This window comes from Castor canadensis, chromosome 11 (assembly GCF_047511655.1).
Source record: "Castor canadensis chromosome 11, mCasCan1.hap1v2, whole genome shotgun sequence".
In the NCBI taxonomy this organism is placed as follows: domain Eukaryota; kingdom Metazoa; phylum Chordata; class Mammalia; order Rodentia; family Castoridae; genus Castor; species Castor canadensis.
The window spans coordinates 31,769,571-31,788,069 of record NC_133396.1 but is presented as its reverse complement, the minus strand read 5'-3'; the positions used below and the strand labels follow the sequence as shown (position 1 = coordinate 31,788,069).

Below are 18,499 nucleotides of genomic sequence, written 5' to 3'. Positions count from 1 at the left end.
TCTGTGGGATATTCATAGACGTTAGCTATGTTAGCTCAAAGGGTTCTGTGGTCAGATATGTGTGTGTGTGTATATATACATATCCCTGGATTAAGTAAAGTAACATAGGTTTCTTTATCACAGGACTTCTCAGAGCCTTTACTGCCACTTTCAGAAATACTGTCCTACTGTAAACATTAGATATGCATAGCCAGCTCATTGGATAGAATACCTAGCTTTATAAAAAGTTTCACCAGTGACGCAGAAATGAAAAAAAGATGTCAACTCTGAAGATCTCCTGATCTGGTGGGCAAAGAATTGATAATCTGGGAAAACAAATTTGGTCCTCAGTGAGGCTAAAGGATTTTTAGATTGGCTAAAGGAAGACCCTCTTGATAATCAAATCATCCTTCAGCTACAAGCCATTCACCCACCCTGGGGTCTCAAGGAAAATCATAAGGCAAACATGTTTTGTCATTTCAACAAAGGATTCCTTCTTCCCATTTCAAGTCATGTCAAAGCATTTCCATTTTGAGTCTCTGCGTACCTACCAAGAAGGAACAGGTGACCATTGGCTTCTGTGAGGGAGATGAAAACACACTCCCACTCTTCATGGTGTTTCTAGCTCTTCATGAGCAAAAACTCTCTTTTCCTTCCAATACATATAGGGAGTTTAGGATGCTGACTATAAACTCCCATGAAAGCAGAAATCTTCAAGTTGAGTGAAGGTCTTGAGCAGGAAAAGGGAAGAGGACTGATGTTAAAACACAACCCAGTCTTGTTCTGTGCCTTTTGGGGTCTGGGTTGTGATGTACCTCACAGCAGGAGTCCTGAGACAGTGAAAGGAGAACACCTGGGATGCCCCATCACTGAAAAACATCAGAGGCTGGTGGCATTGGAATCACCTCAACCACACACTCTCTCCATTCTTCCCCTCTCTATCTCTCCACACACAGATTTTCCTGAAAAAAATTAGAATTTTTGTTTGAGTCTTTGAGTAAGATTGGAATTGTATCTAGTGGTGACTGGAAGTTTTCAGTACTGGGTTCAAGCTTGGAAGTGATCATGAGGATCTGAGAATACGTGAAAAAAATAATGTGTTATGAGAAGAAGGTCCTGAATTTTGTTCTCTTGTTTGATGGGAAAGGCTCAGGTTTGGAATCCATCAGAATGACCTGGGTTTAAATCCTCTAGCCTCTGCCACATATTACTGCACACTAGGACAACACATTTAGCCAAACAGAGTCTCTATTCTTTCATCTACAAAATTGTGACAATGACATAACTTAAGCAAAGTGTTTGGAGAACAGTGGGGTTTGAATAAGTACTGGTATCTCTCACCCAATCTCATATTGTCCAGTGTGAAACTCCTTTCACACTTACACCCTTGTGCTATAAGCTAGTCTGGGCCTAGTGTCAACGTCCTTTTGAAAAGATAGAAAAGTTCAGGGTATATGCTTAAATAATACCTATTCTTTTTGAAAATTTATAATAAAAGTGGGAAGGCATTGTGCAGAACAATTATTTATGCATTTATCCCATTTAATCTTGACCTCCCTATGATACAGAAATTCAGTTTCTAGACGATGAAAGTCAAGAGTTATATTTAAAAAATTCCTGGTAACAAGAGTGGTTTATTTCACTCCATTCTGCTTCCATCAGGACCAGCCTTAAAGCCCTGAGCTGTTTCTGCCCTATATATTCATCAAAATGGTATTATTAATTGGGCCTGGGAGCAAGTGCTAAGAGTGCCCCCTTTTGGTCCTTGGAAGCCTTGCAGCTCATCTGGGAGAATTAGGTGTGAAGCCTCCCTTAGGCTCTTTGTGAGCAAATCCAGGGTTATTTGTGTCTCTTACTGTTGTGTCCCCTGGTTGGTCTGTATGTGGCTTTTACATTCCTTAATAAAGTAATAGACATGAAAGAATTCTGTGACTGATGCCAGCAGCCACAGAGAACACCAAGTCTAAAGTCAGCTAAAGGTAAACATATGGAGCCATCCAAGGAATGTGGCAATAAAAGTTGGAACATATGACACAGCCTCCCCTCCCCCCTCTATTTTTCGGGGATAAATGTGTCAAAAGGGAGCAAGTGTCTCTTTGTGACTGCATGCCTTCATTGTGATCCGCTGTCACCTGGCAGGAGTACCTGGTCAAAGCATCTTTCAAGAAATAGCACCCTCCCCTTCTGAGTATTCAACTACCAAAAATCTCTCAAATCAAATCCAAAGACAATTATTTATTTTCCAGACTTAATAGCAAAAACACCCCTGGAGGACTGAATATGGTATTTGACTTTTATTTGGGCCACTCTGGGCATCACCAGCAGCTTTATTCTCCAAAGTGTGACTTTGCAGTGAGCTCTTAGTTGGGCTCACAGAGCTGTCCAGGGGCACTGGCTGGCATGCTCACTCCCCACAGAAGAGCAGCCCTGGGCCAGGCCAGAGACAGCACATAAATTATGCTTCTCAGTGCAAATTTGACTCCGCATGTCTTCTCTGTGGCTCGTACTCTTCATTCTTGTCGAGGGGAAACATGACCCCAGTCTGTCCCCAGACCACCTTCCCAGCCTTGTGTGACACCACCACAGTCTCACCATGGGCCCACTCTACCCTGTTGTGTGGGATCCATTGGGGCTTCCCATTCTCCTAAGTCATGCCATGACCTATGTCTGCTTCACTCCCATCTCTGCCTACAGCATCGAGCTTAACACATGTGTGCTATCAATTCAAACCTGACTTCATTACTGATAACCCACATATTTTGGAAAAAGCAAGCTGGCCTCTCTATGCTTTTCTATGTATTTTCTCCCTTGTCAAATGGAAACTCTTATAGGACCAACTAATTCATCATGCTATCGTGAGGATGAAATGAGCACTGGGCTTAGTCAGTATCTGGCACGTTGTAAGCACTCGGTAACATTTAGTTATTACTCTAATTATCAGTAATCCCACTATGGAAATTCTGCTCTTCTTTCCAGAGACAGATCAACCTCATTTCCTCCATCATGAGACTTCCAGGAAGTCTCCTCTTCCTTCCCCAGCTTTCTTTGTATTCAATTGCTCTTCCATCTCTTTGGTCTCTGTTCCTCTATTATGCCATGTTTTCATCTGACATGAAATAATTTCATTCAGTTAGTAGCCATTTATACAGTAGTAGCAAAGCACATTGCATCAGATACAAAGATGGAGCTGATAGAGGAGCTCAATGTGAGGATTCAAAGACACAAGGGAAGCCATAATACCGAGGTTAGCCATACCGTAAGTTTGAATGAAAGTGCTATGAGACATAGGCAAAGAAGACTTCATTGAATGGGGCAGGTTTAGAGAAAGGAAAGGTCAAGGTCTTGAGGTGATCAGGAAATGTTGTATGCAAAACATTGTGTTTGTAGGGGATCCTTCAGGCTTTGAGGACTTAAGGATGAGGAAAATGGCAGGGAATAGCAAGGCAGAGAGTGTTGCTACCAGACAAGTGACTGGTCATTTTCATCACCCTAACCAGAATATAAACTCTAGGAAGCCAGAGTTCGTTTCAGAAATTATTTTCTTGCCATTAGACATGTGAGGAGGTCCCACTGAGGCCTGGAAATGGGAACCCAAAGCAGTTGGAGGTAAAAACTGGGAAGACTGATAATATGAGGAAGAAAGGACGGACTAAGAGAAAACCATTACTCCAAGTAAGGACCTGATACTCCAGAACATTCTAGGTGGTATTCTAATTGCCCAATTGATGGGCCAATCGAGTTCATATTCTTTTGTATAGTGGCCATTCTAGCAAAGGTAAAGATGTTTCTCTGAGCCTCTGATTGAGAGTAGTCTTGGCCCTGGGTCAGGGGATAGCTAGGTTCCTGGACAAGGGGTTACGGTGGGTTTGAAGCCAGGCTCCAGTTCCAACAAACACCAGCTCTAGGGACGTAGGTAGATAGTGGGCTGAGAAAACCAGTTCCTTATGGGCAATAGTGCTTGGCTTGGGCTTTTACTGTGCCAAGAGCCATATTTGTAGGCCACCAAACTGAATCTCACAGAAGCTGTGGCTTGCATATGCATGTATACTGCTGTAGAGGCAGTATTTATGGGCATCAGACCTGGACTGAGATCATTGGTCCTGGGACTGAGAAAATCAAATTATCAAGAACTCTCAGCCCTCAGCCTCTGTGTCTTCATCTGTCTAGTGTGGAAATTCATGCACTCTACATTAGGATGAGAAGAGATTAATCATGTATTTCTTTTCATTACTGGTTCACACCAGTAATATGTCTGGGAACCTATTAGAAACACAGAGTCTCAGGCTCCATCTCAGATTCACTGAAGCAGATTGTGAATTTTAACTAGAACCTCCCCCCCCCAAATGATTCAGATGTACCTTAGAATTTGTTAAACACAGAATTAGAATGGTGTATGGCCAAAGTTGTACAATGGCTGCTGTTTTCATGTTCTGTTTGCCCTTCTGGTGAACAGGTGTGATGAATTGCCAGCCTAGATTCAGAACAGAAGAGGTGAATTCAGTAGGTTCTTACTAATTCAAAGTTTGCATGGGACTTACACTGCTGGGATGTAAGTCTCCTATAAATTCTTTAGACTTACAGTGACTTGCAGTGTTAATCACACACATACACACACACATTGGACTTTCTGGAAAACCCAATCTTGGATTTGTTAATCTGTGAATAGCAAGCTCTCTCTCTTTATACCCTATTACTCCTAATTTCTTGACCCATTCCTTCAATTTCCAAGCTACTACATCTTGTGATTTCACCCTTTAAAATTTGCTTTCCACTCTGTATATTGTTAGATGCTATACACTGTTGTTTTGATTTTCATACTCTCTGCTAGAGTGAAAATCTTCTGTGTGCTTTTGAGAAGCCTGAGAGAGATCCCATTGTAAGCAGGAAAAAACAGAGGCCACCAAGTACCATCACTTGCTTTCTGCTCTGGCCCACTGGATGGTTCTGACACATCACCATCCCTGCTCTGCTTATTATCCACACACTGATCCACTAAAATATCATTTTGTATAGCATCAGCCCCAGCTCCTCTGAGATGCTTAAAAAGTGCACTGTGCTGAGCTCCCAGAGTTTGCTGATGGAAGATGCAGACACTTTACTCCACACAGTGTGGGAGAAAAGAGTTAAGAGTGTGAATTACAGAATGTTACTGGTAGATTTAATGCTGGATAAAATGTCTTGGACTGCACATTTAGCCACTTATTATATCATCTTGATCATGTTAACTATCACACACAAGCCTCAGTTTCCCTATACATAAAGTAGGGGAAATAATGGTACAGGATTTAATGAGCTTACATATGCTTATATAATTCCTGGCACATAATAAGTGCTCAATAAATGTTTGCTATTAATATTAGGCTCACCTTATACAAAGAGGTTACTCTCTGCCCTCCTTTTCCCATTTAATAAGCAAACAGACAGCTCAGACTTGGAATGGAGTTCTGGTGAGCTCCACCCTAATGGAAGCCAAGTGGTGCCTCATAATCCCTGAAAAAACAACAGGTAACCTCCAAACTACACACCCTAAGGAGCCAAGACCAATGCTTCAGTGCCCATTAGTCCCTGTCTGGCTTTCTATAGGAAATATGACCACTTTTTTTTCAGGGACTATAATTTGTGGATTAATTAGACTATTTGATTTTCTTTCTCTTTCTTTCTGATGGCCAGAGGACCTCATTAGCACCTCTATTAGCCTTTGGTCAGGGAAGGAAGAAGCAGTGGCAAGTTCCAATAGTTTGAAGGAGGAGAAAAGAGTAGAAGATGAATTAAGCATTTTTTTCCAGGATCCTGAACTTCAGATGTGGATAGGGATGAGCAAAGTTGATCCAATCACAATCACATGTTTACTAAATACTGTTGTGTATAACACCTCTTCTAGTCAGTGCAGGGGAAAAAGCAAGCCACACATGGGGGCAAAGGAAAGTCTACATCGAAAAACAAGCTCATGGTATAGAAATGAAACAGCAACAACAAAGCAGATCACAGTTGTGTTCCCCCCCGCCTTTTAGCTTCCTCATCTATGAAGTGAAGGAATTGGACTTAGTAAGGTTATGGATTTTCAAGGTTAAAAGGGACCATAGAGCTCTTCTATACCAACATTGTTTTCTATTATCTCCAATGGTTAAAAACTAATATTTAGGTTATATTTTACTAGAAATATATCTCCCTGTAACTGTGCCATGTTGGTATTATTTCTGAAAGCTGTCCAGCTCTCAGAAAGCCAATACTTAGAATGGCCAATTCTCATGGTATTCCTCCTATGCCAATTTTCAGAAAGAAAATCTGTTAAATGGCCAGGCCTAATCTTTACCTAACAGGTATCAGTAAGTCTGGGTCAGTTGTCAAAGCACCTCTGTACCAGTATTGTACAACCACTGTACAGTGTACCTCCCTCAGACTCCCACTACTGACCCAACATCCTGGCACCATCCCTTAGGACTCTCTCTGACCTGTTTATGATCCACAAGCCTAAGGCTTAATGTCCAGCACAGCTAGATGGCCCTCTACAGGGCTCTATGCCAGCCCTTCAGCCAATATCCCTTCTGAGTGGTCCTTGCTCAATGCTGTGCTGATTGCTAATATATGCTCACATAACCCCTGTAAATGGTCCCTTTACTCCCTGGGCCATGTGGACTAAATCTAAGTATGTTCCTATAAGCATTTGCTTATAAGTGCTTCCTACAAGCATTTCCTACTAACATCCTTGGTGGGGACTGAATTGCATTGAATACAGCAAAAGTCCCTTTATAAGGAATACTTTACTTCTAGAATCTAGCCAAAATGTTGCTTCTCTTTTCTTTAATAATGTCATCTTTAAGATGTTTATCAGGTATAAAATTCTAAGAAATGAAAGACAGGCAAACACAAGGTGTTCCATGACTCATGTCCATATGTGATTAAGCTAGCTGAGGGCTCTGAGCTCATGGCACTGGAGATCATTAACAGCTTGGGTACTGATTCTTTAGAGGATGTTCAACTTGAGAGAGCTTTGAGGCAGAGCAGAGGAAGATGATTATAGGTGGATGACACTATCTGAGCAAAGGAAAGAACACAAGAGCAACTTAAGGATGACTTTGTAGGAAAAAGCAAGTAGAACACACTGGAGTAAACTTTTCTTAAAGGAAACAGGGAGAGTGTTAGTGGGCATCTGGATACTATTTCTCAAGTAATGTAGGTTAGAGTGTTTTTTGCTGGGTAGTGAAATGAGCGTCATGCAGTGCTGAGAAGATTGGTTGCTGATTACTATGAGAGGAAATAGAAATGCTGGGATACATGTTAAAATAGAAAAGAAATAGATAAATTCAAAGGGCATTAGAAAGTTCAAATTATGATGACTAACTGGATGATAAGACAACAGGATTGGGGCAGGGATTTCAGAAATCAAGGTGATGATAGAATTTTGAGCATAAAGGTCTGGAAATACAAGTAGCATACTGACAGGTAAAAACATTCAAGAAAGGAAGTCACTAATGGCAAATTAAAATCTCCTGTATACAAGATAATGTAAGACCATCATTTGAGGTGTCAAGAAGAAAAAAAGGTAAAGCTATAAAACAAGTAGTTCATTCTAAGAGGTTCTCTATCAGGATAAATTGCTTATTGTATCAATTGGTTTTCTGACTTTTATTTTCCTTCTGGTACCAGTTTTGCCCCAACAAGCCTGGAGTAACCAGATGGTAGGAGTTCCTGAGGTAGAGAGTCCTAAGGGTTGGATTCCAGAGGGAATGGCAGATCCAAAATTGCCAAAGACCATTCAAGTTCAAGATCAGGAAGAAAATGCCATTGGTGAAGTCCAAAGAGTGAAGAGAGAATGAGCCTAGGAAAGCAATGGAAAATTTGGCTTGCAAAAGGGCAGGATGGCATGAAATGTAGGAAGAGATCAAATTGGGCAGTGAGCAGTGTAAGGGCAAGGCTGTGAGTGGCAGGTTGATGGAAGGAACTCCCTTTATGGAATGATTGACAATGATTACAACAGCAGGTGATTAAAAATATGGCAAAGTAATGTGATAGAAATGGTAAACCCGTGTTGAAGGAAAGAAAACCTGTTGATGATAGAAGAATGAAGCATCTGAGAATTAGGCTTTGGGACAGGAAACCTAGGTAGTTATTTGAAGCTTAGATTAATAGATACAACATACCTCCTGGCAGTGAGAACAGAAGGAAGGAGTTGACTAACATAGATTGTACAGCTCTGTGGAGTGAAATAATGAATGCTATCGTTCATTAGCAGCTGTCTATATGCCAGGTGTGGTGAAAATGCCTTTCCTTCTGCCATTTCTCATTGTTGTGATAATCCTGAAAGATAGTATGAGGAAACCAAAGTTTAAAACAATTAAATAACTTTGTCTGTAGGTGACAGACCCAGTGTGCAGTTACTGTTTTCTTTTTTTGAATTAACTATTTTTTTGCAGTACTGGGGCTTGAACTCAGGGCCTTATGCATACTAGGCAGGCACTCTACCACTTGAGCCACTCCACAAGCCCCCCTCCTTTTTTGATGGTATGTGGTTTGAACTCAGGGCCAGGGCCACGGCTTCATGCTTGCTAGGTAGTTGCTCTACAACTTAAGCCACTCCTCTAGCCCCTCTTTTTTTGAATACATGCTTAATATAACTCCCAACATTTGGTCAATCTATATACAAAGCGTGCAGACAAAATTATGAAAGTACAGTTGAGCTCTGAGGTATAAGTCATTATTCCTTTATTGAATTCTTACCAATCACACTTAAATAAACTTTAGCTTTTTCTATCAAAGACCAATGTCCTTTCCCTGCTAATTACTGCTCAATTCCCTACTCTACCAAGTTTCTTAAGAGTTGTGGCTGGCAGAGTGACTCAGGTGGTAGAGCAGCTGCCTAACAAGCATGAGGCCCAGAGTTCAAAGCCCAGTACTGCCAACAACAAAAAAAGAAGAGTTGTAGCAGTTCTGCCTCCATTCCAGCCTTTGCTACAGGCCTGGTTATCCTCCCCCATACTCTTCCACAAGCTGTCCAGAATGACAGCACCAATGACTGCCAAGCCCCTCAGTCCAAAGCGCCTTCATTTTCCATGACCTCTGTGTGGCATTCAGAATTGCCAGGAGCTCTGTTAATGAAATGTCCCTTTCTTTTGCTTTAGGAATGTTACAAGCTCTTGGCTTCACTCTTAACTTACTTTTACTTACTTGATTGCTTCTTTACTGCCTCCCCTTACTTTTTCTTGCTTGTAAATATCCATGTTCCTCTGGGTCTTGTCCTAGAAGGTATTCTTTTGTCACTTTGTTGACTCCTTCTCTAGGCAATTTTGCCCATGATTTCAATGATGTGAGTCCCAAATATATATATCAAATTAGATCTCCCTCCTAAGCTCCAGATCCATATATTCAACTTACTACCTGTGTTACAGATCTCCAAGAATCAACAGATGCAAAACTAAATTATCTCATACCTCCCCAAATTTCCATCCTCCTTATCTCAGAGAACAGAAATGTCCTCCAATGACCCAAGTTTCAAACCTTTGGGTTCACTTTCCATATCAAGTTAATCAACAAGGAACCTAGATTTCATTTCTTAAATATCTCTCAAAACAAAAGATTGTAAGTTCACTGAGAACAGAGAGCAAATCTCTTGCTTACAGGTTAACTCAGTATACCATATGGCATGCTAGGCAGAGAGACAACAGTCAATAAATATTTGTGAACTAAATGAGCAAATGAATAAGTGATGCGATCTTTTCATTTATTGCCATTCTCACTATTGCTCCTCCAATAAAAGCTTTCATTATTTCTCAGCTGGGCTGCCTATCTTAGAGGGTCACCAGAAGGATGTAAAATGCTCAAACAGTGCCAGGAACATTGTAAGTTCCCCCCAAATTTTAACTATCATCATTGTTAGCAGCAGTAGTAGTACAAATATTGGTAAATTACATAAGTAAAAATATTGTCATGGATTCTAAGATTTAAATACATCTATTAAAAATTTTTTGGAGTGCTAGAGATTGAACCCAGGACCTTGTACATGCTAGGAAAATGCTCTACTACTGAAATACACTCCAATTCCAACATCTATTTAATTTTATGATAGATATATTTCCATGCAAATCAGGTATTATGTAAAATATTAAAAATCAGATGAATATGAGGAACAAGTGAAATCCTTATATATTGCTCATGGAAATATAAATTAATGTGACTACCTTTGAAAAAAGTTTGGAAAACAGTTTCTCAAAGGATTAAATATAGATTTATAATCTGATCCAGCAATTCTTCTCCTAGGTATATATCTAGGGGAAGTGAAAGTTTATGGCTTCAAAAACTTGGGCATGCTTGTTCATCATAGCAGTTTCTATAGTGGTCCAAAAGCAGATCTTGGATTTGATTCTGTGGTTGGGCAACTGTGTGATTTCAGGTGAAGTCAACTCTCTCTGGGTCTTGGTTTCTCAGTCATATAATGGAGTTTTTGTCCTCCATGACCTCTAAGATCCTTTTCCATTCTTATATGCAGTTAGTTTGCAATTAGAAAACAAGTTAACTGGACTCAACAAAGGACCCAAGAGCTTCCCATCTGCATCATTCTGGGAATGTACCATCTGAAATGCTCAAATGCCACAGCAATTCTCTCTCTCCCTGTGGGCATGTAGCTCTTTCTGGCTGATGATAGTAGGGTAGTAGTAATATTGTCATTACAGTTATCATACCTAACACTCACAGGGGCCAATGTTTATATTCCAGACACTCTGCCAAAGAATATATGTGTGCTGCCTTATTACAACAGTTCCATGAGGGCAGCATCTCACAGATGAGATTACTGAGACACTTGGATATCATAGAACTTGCCCATTATCCCACAGTACATGCCTGGACATGCAGTCAAGGCTGTTCAGCCTGGCTCCCTGGCCTTGTTTGCTACACACAATGTAATGAGTTAAGTAGGCCCTTTACATGCTTTCTTTTTACTATCTTTTAATATAATTAGTATTGCCTCATTAAAGAAGCCAACCCCAGGCTTCTGGGTTTAAATTACTTAATTTTCTTTTATTGTGTGGGTTAAGTACAGTTCTCAGTCACTCTACTAAAAAAATTGAAGATTCATTATGCAAAACACTTCAAGGTAAGGCCAGGTCCACTTCCCTCCCAACCAGGGATATACAACTGACATCAGTTGTGGCATGCAATTTTCTTCCCACCAGGTTGGCAAAAATGAAATGAAGAATGCTTAGCCAAACACAACAATGGGATTGGACTATGAGCACATGATAAAAGTGAGAGCACACAAGGAAGGGGTGAGGATAGGTAAGACACCTAAAAAACTAGCTAGCATTTGTTGCCCTTAACGCAGAGAAACTAAAGCAGATACCTTAAAAGCAACTGAGGCCAATAGGAAAAGGGGACCAGGAACTAGAGAAAAGGTTAGATCAAAAAGAATTAACCTAGAAGGTAACACCCACGCACAGGAAATCAATGTGAGTCAATGCCCTGTATAGCTATCCTTATCTCAACCAGCAAAAGCCCTTGTTCCTTCCTATTATTGCTTATACTCTCTCTACAACAAAATTAGAAATAAGGGCAAAATAGTTTCTGCTGGGTATTGAGGGGGTGGGGGAAGAAGGAGGGGGCGGAGTGGGTGGTAAGGGAGGGGGTGGGGGCAGGGGGGAGAAATGAACCAAGCCTTGTATGCACATATGAATAATAAAAGAAAAAAAAAGTTCAGTCACCAAAAAAAAAAAAAAAAAAAAAGAATGCTTAGCCAAGTTGAATGAATGGCAGAAGGGTACCACCCACACAGTGTGAGCCAGCAGGCTAGTCCCAAGGGCTATGATACCTTTGACAATATCAAAATTTAACTTGTTCAATTAATTCCTCTTTGGAGAAGGTAGCATTAGAGTTTCCACTGCTGTATCCACAGTACCTATGGAAATACTATATCCTATAGAAATATTATAGAAACACACACAAATTATATGCATGCAGATGTGCATGTGTGTGTATACACCTGATCCATGTCAGTGATGGTGAAGAAACAGAAGCCACCTAAAACCTAGTAACTGGAGAAAAGTGATACAAACATGTGAGGCTATAGAATAGGACACTGTTATTACTTCAAGGAATTAAGTACACCTTAATACCTATTGGCACAGAAAAATCTCCAGGACATATTCTTAAATGGAAAAAAAAGTCTAATTGCAGACCAAAATATATACCGTGATTCTATCTACAAATTTAAACTAATCCAACGCCATTATGTGTATTTAGTTTTATATATAATCTATCTGTGTGTATGTGTGTTCCAGGGCATTTTTACAGAAACATTATCTGCAGGGTATATATGCCAGCCAATAGTGGTTATTTCTAGAAAGGAAAGGGAATAGATTTTGTCTGGATGTATGGATTAAAAAGAGAATTTCACCTTTTATGAACATTTGTTTTATTTGCTATTTGTAATCAAGAATAGTTTGGTAATTAAATAAGAATGAAAGAAAAAAAACAAAAGACCAGAGGCTGGAGAGAATTGATTTCAGTGGCAACCAAACTAGAGCCTCACATTAATGACTCAGAAGCAGTAGCAACCACAGCTAACCTCCTGTCTTTCCCAATCTGGAAGGAGGCCATCCTTTAGTAAGCAGTTCCCTCAGGAATGATCTTAACAATGTGTTTGAGTCTATGAACAGGCTCTAGAATCACGCAATGCATAACTTTCTCTGGATTGGTAAAAATGACTTCTTGTTCTAATAAAATATGCTAGTCTGCATTATAATAGTGATTTCTCTGAATGTCAGAATAAATTATGGGTCCTTGGGACCATTTCTCTATCAATAAAACTTTGCATGAACAAATTTGCTCTGAGGCAGAGATGAGTTCATCTGTAGTTAGCTGTTCAAGAGTGTTGCCATACACTTAAGTAGAAATGTAGAGCCTAGCCAACATTCTCCTGATTCAGATCATAGACTTCACCTCAGATTACCATTTCTATCCTTGGGTCAGTGGGCTGTGTCCTTGGAGTAGCAGCCATTCTTTCATAATGACTTCAAGTGCTCTTCTGATTTAATGGAATAAACTCAACGAATTACTGTGCTAGAGCTCTGCCATCTCTTTTTAAATTTTCAGATGTACTTTATAATTATGTTAGTGAGTACCTAATCACTTCAGCACTAATTATCAGATTAAAAAAAACTTTTGGCCAACACCATGAATTTCATTTGCATCCATGAAGAAACAGAACTATAGAAGGTGTCAGTTAAATTAGTTCTATAAATAATTCAGTTAAACTGCCCATTGTTTTATTTGCTTGTCTGTTCTATTTTTATTCTGTATACATTTGTAGCAAGGACTTTGCTCTTAGTAAGCCAGCTTTTCTACAACAAATCCTTTTTGGCATTTGTAAGTTGTGTCTGCAATATTTACTTGTATTACTTTTAGATATGTCTTGCATGGCCTCAGTGAAAAACAATACGATTTTGTTTCAAAGACAGAAAGAGCCTCACAGGTACACCAGGTGAGGCGGAGGGACTGTGAGCAGCAACTAAGTGGCATTTGATTGAGTCTGATGGATGTACACCTGGGAGAGAGTCAGCAAGCCACTTGCTGGTTCTTTGTAGACCAGGGTTGAGTTAACCAAGGAGAAAATGATTATCCTTCATTGGAAGGTAGAGGCAAGACGTAGGTGGGAATGGGCCACAAGCCAGAAGGCCAGAGATTTGGATTCCTTCCAGGATAAGGAAAGGAAGAAAATGGATTTCCATTCAAGTTTGAAAGACTAGCAGCCAGGCCACTAAAGAACAGGGGGAGTGGGGTAAAAAATAAAACTAAGAGCTAAGCCCAAATCTTAAGCAAAAAAAAAAAGCAGACTTACCTCCAGCGGTTCAGGGATGGTTGGTCAGTGCCCCAAAGCCTCCAGGCTGTTCCCTGGGTTCCAGCCTGAGGCTGCCCAGACAGCTCTGTTTAGAGTCTCCTCACCATGGTTCCCAGACAGGAGCTAGCAGCTCTATGCTTTCTTTGCAAACACAGCTGCCGAGGTGGCAGTCCAGGGTGAGGCACTGGATCACTGTGTATGCAGTTAGCCTACCTTCTGCTTGGAGTGTCTTCACAGGCTGTTAGGAGCTTGCCATTTTACGTTGGGAATTTTTCCCTTATTTCCTTTTGTAGGGAATGTGATGGGGCCTGTACTTTCTCAGATGCAGCATGGTTTAAAGGAAAGAGTTCAAAGCAGATAACAATAGTCTCAAACTTTAGTCTTGGCCTTCATTCATTCATTCAACATGTGTTTACTGAGTGCCTACTGCATGCCAGGCATTAGACCATGGGCTTATAAGGCAAGTGCAAAAAAGAAAGTCATGGCTGAATTTGCAATCCTGTAAGAGAGACAAACATGCCTCAAATAACCCCATAAATCAGTATGTATTCTCGAGTTGTAATATGTGTCAAAGAAAAGATCTCAGGTGTATAAGCACTTTTTAGAATGAAGACATAGAAACAAATACCTAGCCTGCGAATTCAAGAGTGCTTTCCTGGAAAGTGAAGAAACTAGTACAAATTGACTAGATGAATGAGAGAGGAGCATTCTAGACAAGAGGAAGACTAGCATGTGCAGAGGCCTCTAGTTAGGGAAGATGGTGTGTATGGAATGTTCAAGGAAGAAGCTTCCAGTGGTTAGAATATGAGAAGAGGAAGAGCCTTTTAAAAGGAAATTGGTGCTCTAGGCAGAGGTCAGCTAGGCTCTTTTTATTGCATGTGTTAAATAACAGGCAACTTCATTTGGGCAACGATGTTGTTAATAAGAATATTCCTTGCAATCAGGCTTTACAAACTAATCAAGCTACTGGTCTCTAGTTAAAGGAAAGCTGAAATTAGTGAGGTAGAATTTCTGTGTTCCAAGAAAGGAGCAGTTGGTGGTGACATTTTGACCCATGACTCTTTTCTCCTTAGGGTGGCCAGCCTGTGGTATACTCTAATGTTGACAACCCCTAAAGTGGTGAATTCTGCTTATTAATAGGACACTGTGTTAAGCATTGGCACATGCATTATTTCTCTGAAGCCTCCCAACAACCCTAAATGGCATTTATTAAGCCTATTGAAAATATTCAAGGTCGCTGTCTTCCTGGTTTAGGATAGGATTGTACTTCCTACCTCCTTGAGGTTGGGGATGGTCACGTGACTAGCTTTAGTCACTCCACAGTGCCGGAAAGTGAGTATGTCATGTTTGTGTAGAAGTATTTAATTGCCAGTGTGAGATCTCAGCCATCCTTTTTCTCATTTGTGGTGATTATGGAAGCACATGTGTAAATCAGTGATTCTCAACTAAGAGTGGCTTTGGCCTCCCCAGGGACACTAGAAATGCCTGTAGATCATTTTACTGTGACAATTGGAGGAGCAGATGCTCCTGGCATCTACCAGTGGGAGCCAGCGATGCTGCTACATATCTGGCAGTGCATACAAATACTTCCACGACAAAGTAGAAGCAGACTCAAATTGTCACTAGCGCTGAAGTGGAGCATCCCTGGTCTAGTTGGAGCCTCCATCAGCCTGTGTCTCTGAGTGACCAAAAAGTGCCATCCCCTTTATTGGCCTTCACTGAATATTAAATTGCATAAAAAACAAACCCTTGTTATAAAACCACTAATAAATGTAAGATGCTTGTCACTTCAGCATAAGCTCATCCATGCTAACTAATACAGTGCTTGAGCAATGGTTATTCCCATTTAAAAAAAATCTAAGGCTCAGAGATGCCAAGTAAGTTTCCAAAGGTCACAAAAGTAGGCAGAGCTGGGACCTTTGCTCAGATCATCTGGACTCCAAAGCCTGTACATTAACCACTCCATTAATGGCTAACCACACGTTAGTCATCCAGGGTCTGTTCACAGACCACAGAGGAGAATGATCTTAAACAGAAGCTACTGTATCCCTCCCAAAGGAAGAAGGTACCCCAAAAAATTACTCCTATTTATCTAATACTGTTTGTTGGGAGAATTCAGGAAGAAGTTGAGAAACAAGTTCAGCTTATAAAGCAGATAAAATCTCAACCTTGTAATATTTTGTTTTTGTCCCCATATTTCCTTGTATATACATACTAAAGACAACACTAGTATGCTTTTTTGGGATTGGCTAATGAAGAATTTTGACTGCAGCTCTGAAGTTTCCTGACAAACTCCTTCAATGCAGACCCTTAGTAATGTGAAAACAGAGCCAGGCACAGAATCCGGGGAGTGGGAACAGGCGAGGAATAATTACCCTGTGTTCATTCAGGTGTCACCTTAACAGAACTCCCCTTGCAAAATTCATTATTGCGATGACCCCTGAAAACCATTGATGTCTAAAAGTATGGTGGTTTACCCAATTTTTAGGGAGGGGGCTATGCATGGAGCTATTCTGACAAGATCAAAACCTACCAGGCTAGAGGGTAGAATCTCCAGTGTCTATTTATTTCCTATGTTCTTGGGCATCTTGAGCCCTCACTGGGCCTTCAGATAACTCAGGGATACTCTCACAAGCTTGGCCTCCAGTTTTTGCAGTACCAGCCCAGCCAGCATGCTGGCTCCAGGGTCTTTTCATGGTTGAGCCATCCTCTGCCAAGGTCTCTGAAGTGAAAGGAAACCAACACCTCCCAAATGTCATCCAGCAATCCAGGTACTTGATCCCTGACATTAAAGACATGGAGAATTTTGCCCCCTGAATTTTATTTTAGCTATTTTCTTTGGAGCAGGGCCTGACACATATGCAAAATCAAAGTTTCACATGACGCTCTGGGGGACAGCCAGAGAGGGAAGTGGTATTTCAGCTGTACAAATCTCTCAGCTTATCTCTCTCTAGTGGATTCTTGGGAAAATGTCCCCTGCTTCTGTTATGCAAGTAGACTCCCTATAATATTGTTACACTAAACCACAACCAAAATTTATTTCTCACTTTATATGTTCTCAATTGTATTTTTCTATTTACTCCCCCCCACACACAAAACTCTAGAGAGAGGAGTTGGTAGGACTGGATGGCCTTCAAGATGAAGTTTTTGAGGAAAAGCAAATATTATTATTTCTAAGTGAGAAGATGAGGACACTGAGGTGCAGAAAAAAGGACTTGCCAAAGTCTCATGATTAAATTATGACTGTTCTAGGATCAGAAATGGGAATTTAGGATTCAAACCGCCTATGCAAGCTGCTAAAAGAAACGAGCCCACTGATTAATACGGTGTTAACTTCATCTGGCCATTAATCAACATACCAGCCCTAGTGTTTGGAGCCAGATGTGCTCTTAAAGATCAACCAGGATCTGAGGTCTTCTTTTTTAATAAGTGAGGGGAATTGAGGTCCAATGCTTAGGTTTTGTACACAAATTGCATACACTGCATTTCAGCTTACATGCTGCTTTCCTAAAACTAACCTCAACTTATTTTTACCCTCATAACCACTCTGGAAAGGGTAGAGCTCATATCCTTGGCTGCCATTTGCAAAGGTCTATAGGGATTGCTTGGTAGAATGGAGCTTCTTAAGTGCACAGGTTTGGGAGTTGTTCCTGGTTGGAATCCTGGCTGTGTGATCCTGGGCAAGGTGACAGAGGTCATTTGTAAAATGGGAAAATTATAAACCTCTTTACAGCATTGCTTTGATGATTAAATATGGTAATGTAAAGCACTTAGCTCTGTTAGGCACAGTCATCAGTGGATGGCAGAAATTACTAATGCTACTATTATCAAAGTCTAGAGCAAGTTTCCTCAACCCCAGTCCTCCTGACATTTAGGCCAGATCATTTGTGTAGGGGCTGGCAAGTGCATTGAGGGATGTTTAGCACCACACTCCTTAGGTGCCAGGTATACCACAACTCCTTCATCCCTTAGTTGTGACAACTAGAATGGCTCCAGAATTCCCAAATGCCTCATTATATTACCTAACTTTACAGTATTTTCACACCACATCAATATCCCCTATTTCTGTATTTTCCACGAGACTAGACGACGCTTGGCAGGAGGAACCACCTTACATTTAAGTTTTGGTTCCTGGTCCATCCTATAGCTGGCTGAAGCAAGCACTTCCAGAGTTTCTTGAATGAGTGAGTATTGGACTATAGAAGAGTCCCATGACTCTTCTCTTTTGGGACTGAGTAGGTGACTCAGCCACCATTGTAGGAAGATTTAAAACACACCCTCTAGCTCTTCTGTCACCTCCCCTCCTTTCTACAAACATTAATTGCCACTCAGTGAAACAGCAACATTTGTTGCCAAGAAGCAGGGCAGAATCACTGTGCTCTGCCAAGGGCTACAGGGACAGTACACTTGTCTGTTTCTTGTCTCCTATGTGTCTGCAAATCACCTGAATCTCGAGGACTAGTGTGGCCACTGGGACCAGGGGAACAGCTGGTTGGGACACCTCCAGCCAGCAGCCTCCTCACACTGATACCTGCAGGGGCTACACTTCTTCATTCTGAAGGTTGACTGAAAGCGTGACATAGAACTAGATATCAGAAAATCTCAGTGGGATTCTGGTTCTAGAACTAACTTCCTGTGGCCTTACTCAAACTAGGCCCCCTCTCTGGACCTCACTGTTCTCATTATGAAACA

General features: G+C 40.9%; 1 protein-coding gene across 1 annotated transcript in view; it reads right to left on the bottom strand.

Annotated features, from left to right (window-relative positions):
* The window catches only part of Ankfn1 (ankyrin repeat and fibronectin type III domain containing 1), a 418,857-nt gene that overhangs the window by 362,090 nt on the left and 38,268 nt on the right, over positions 1–18,499 (bottom strand). The gene's annotated exons all lie outside the window — the stretch shown is intronic.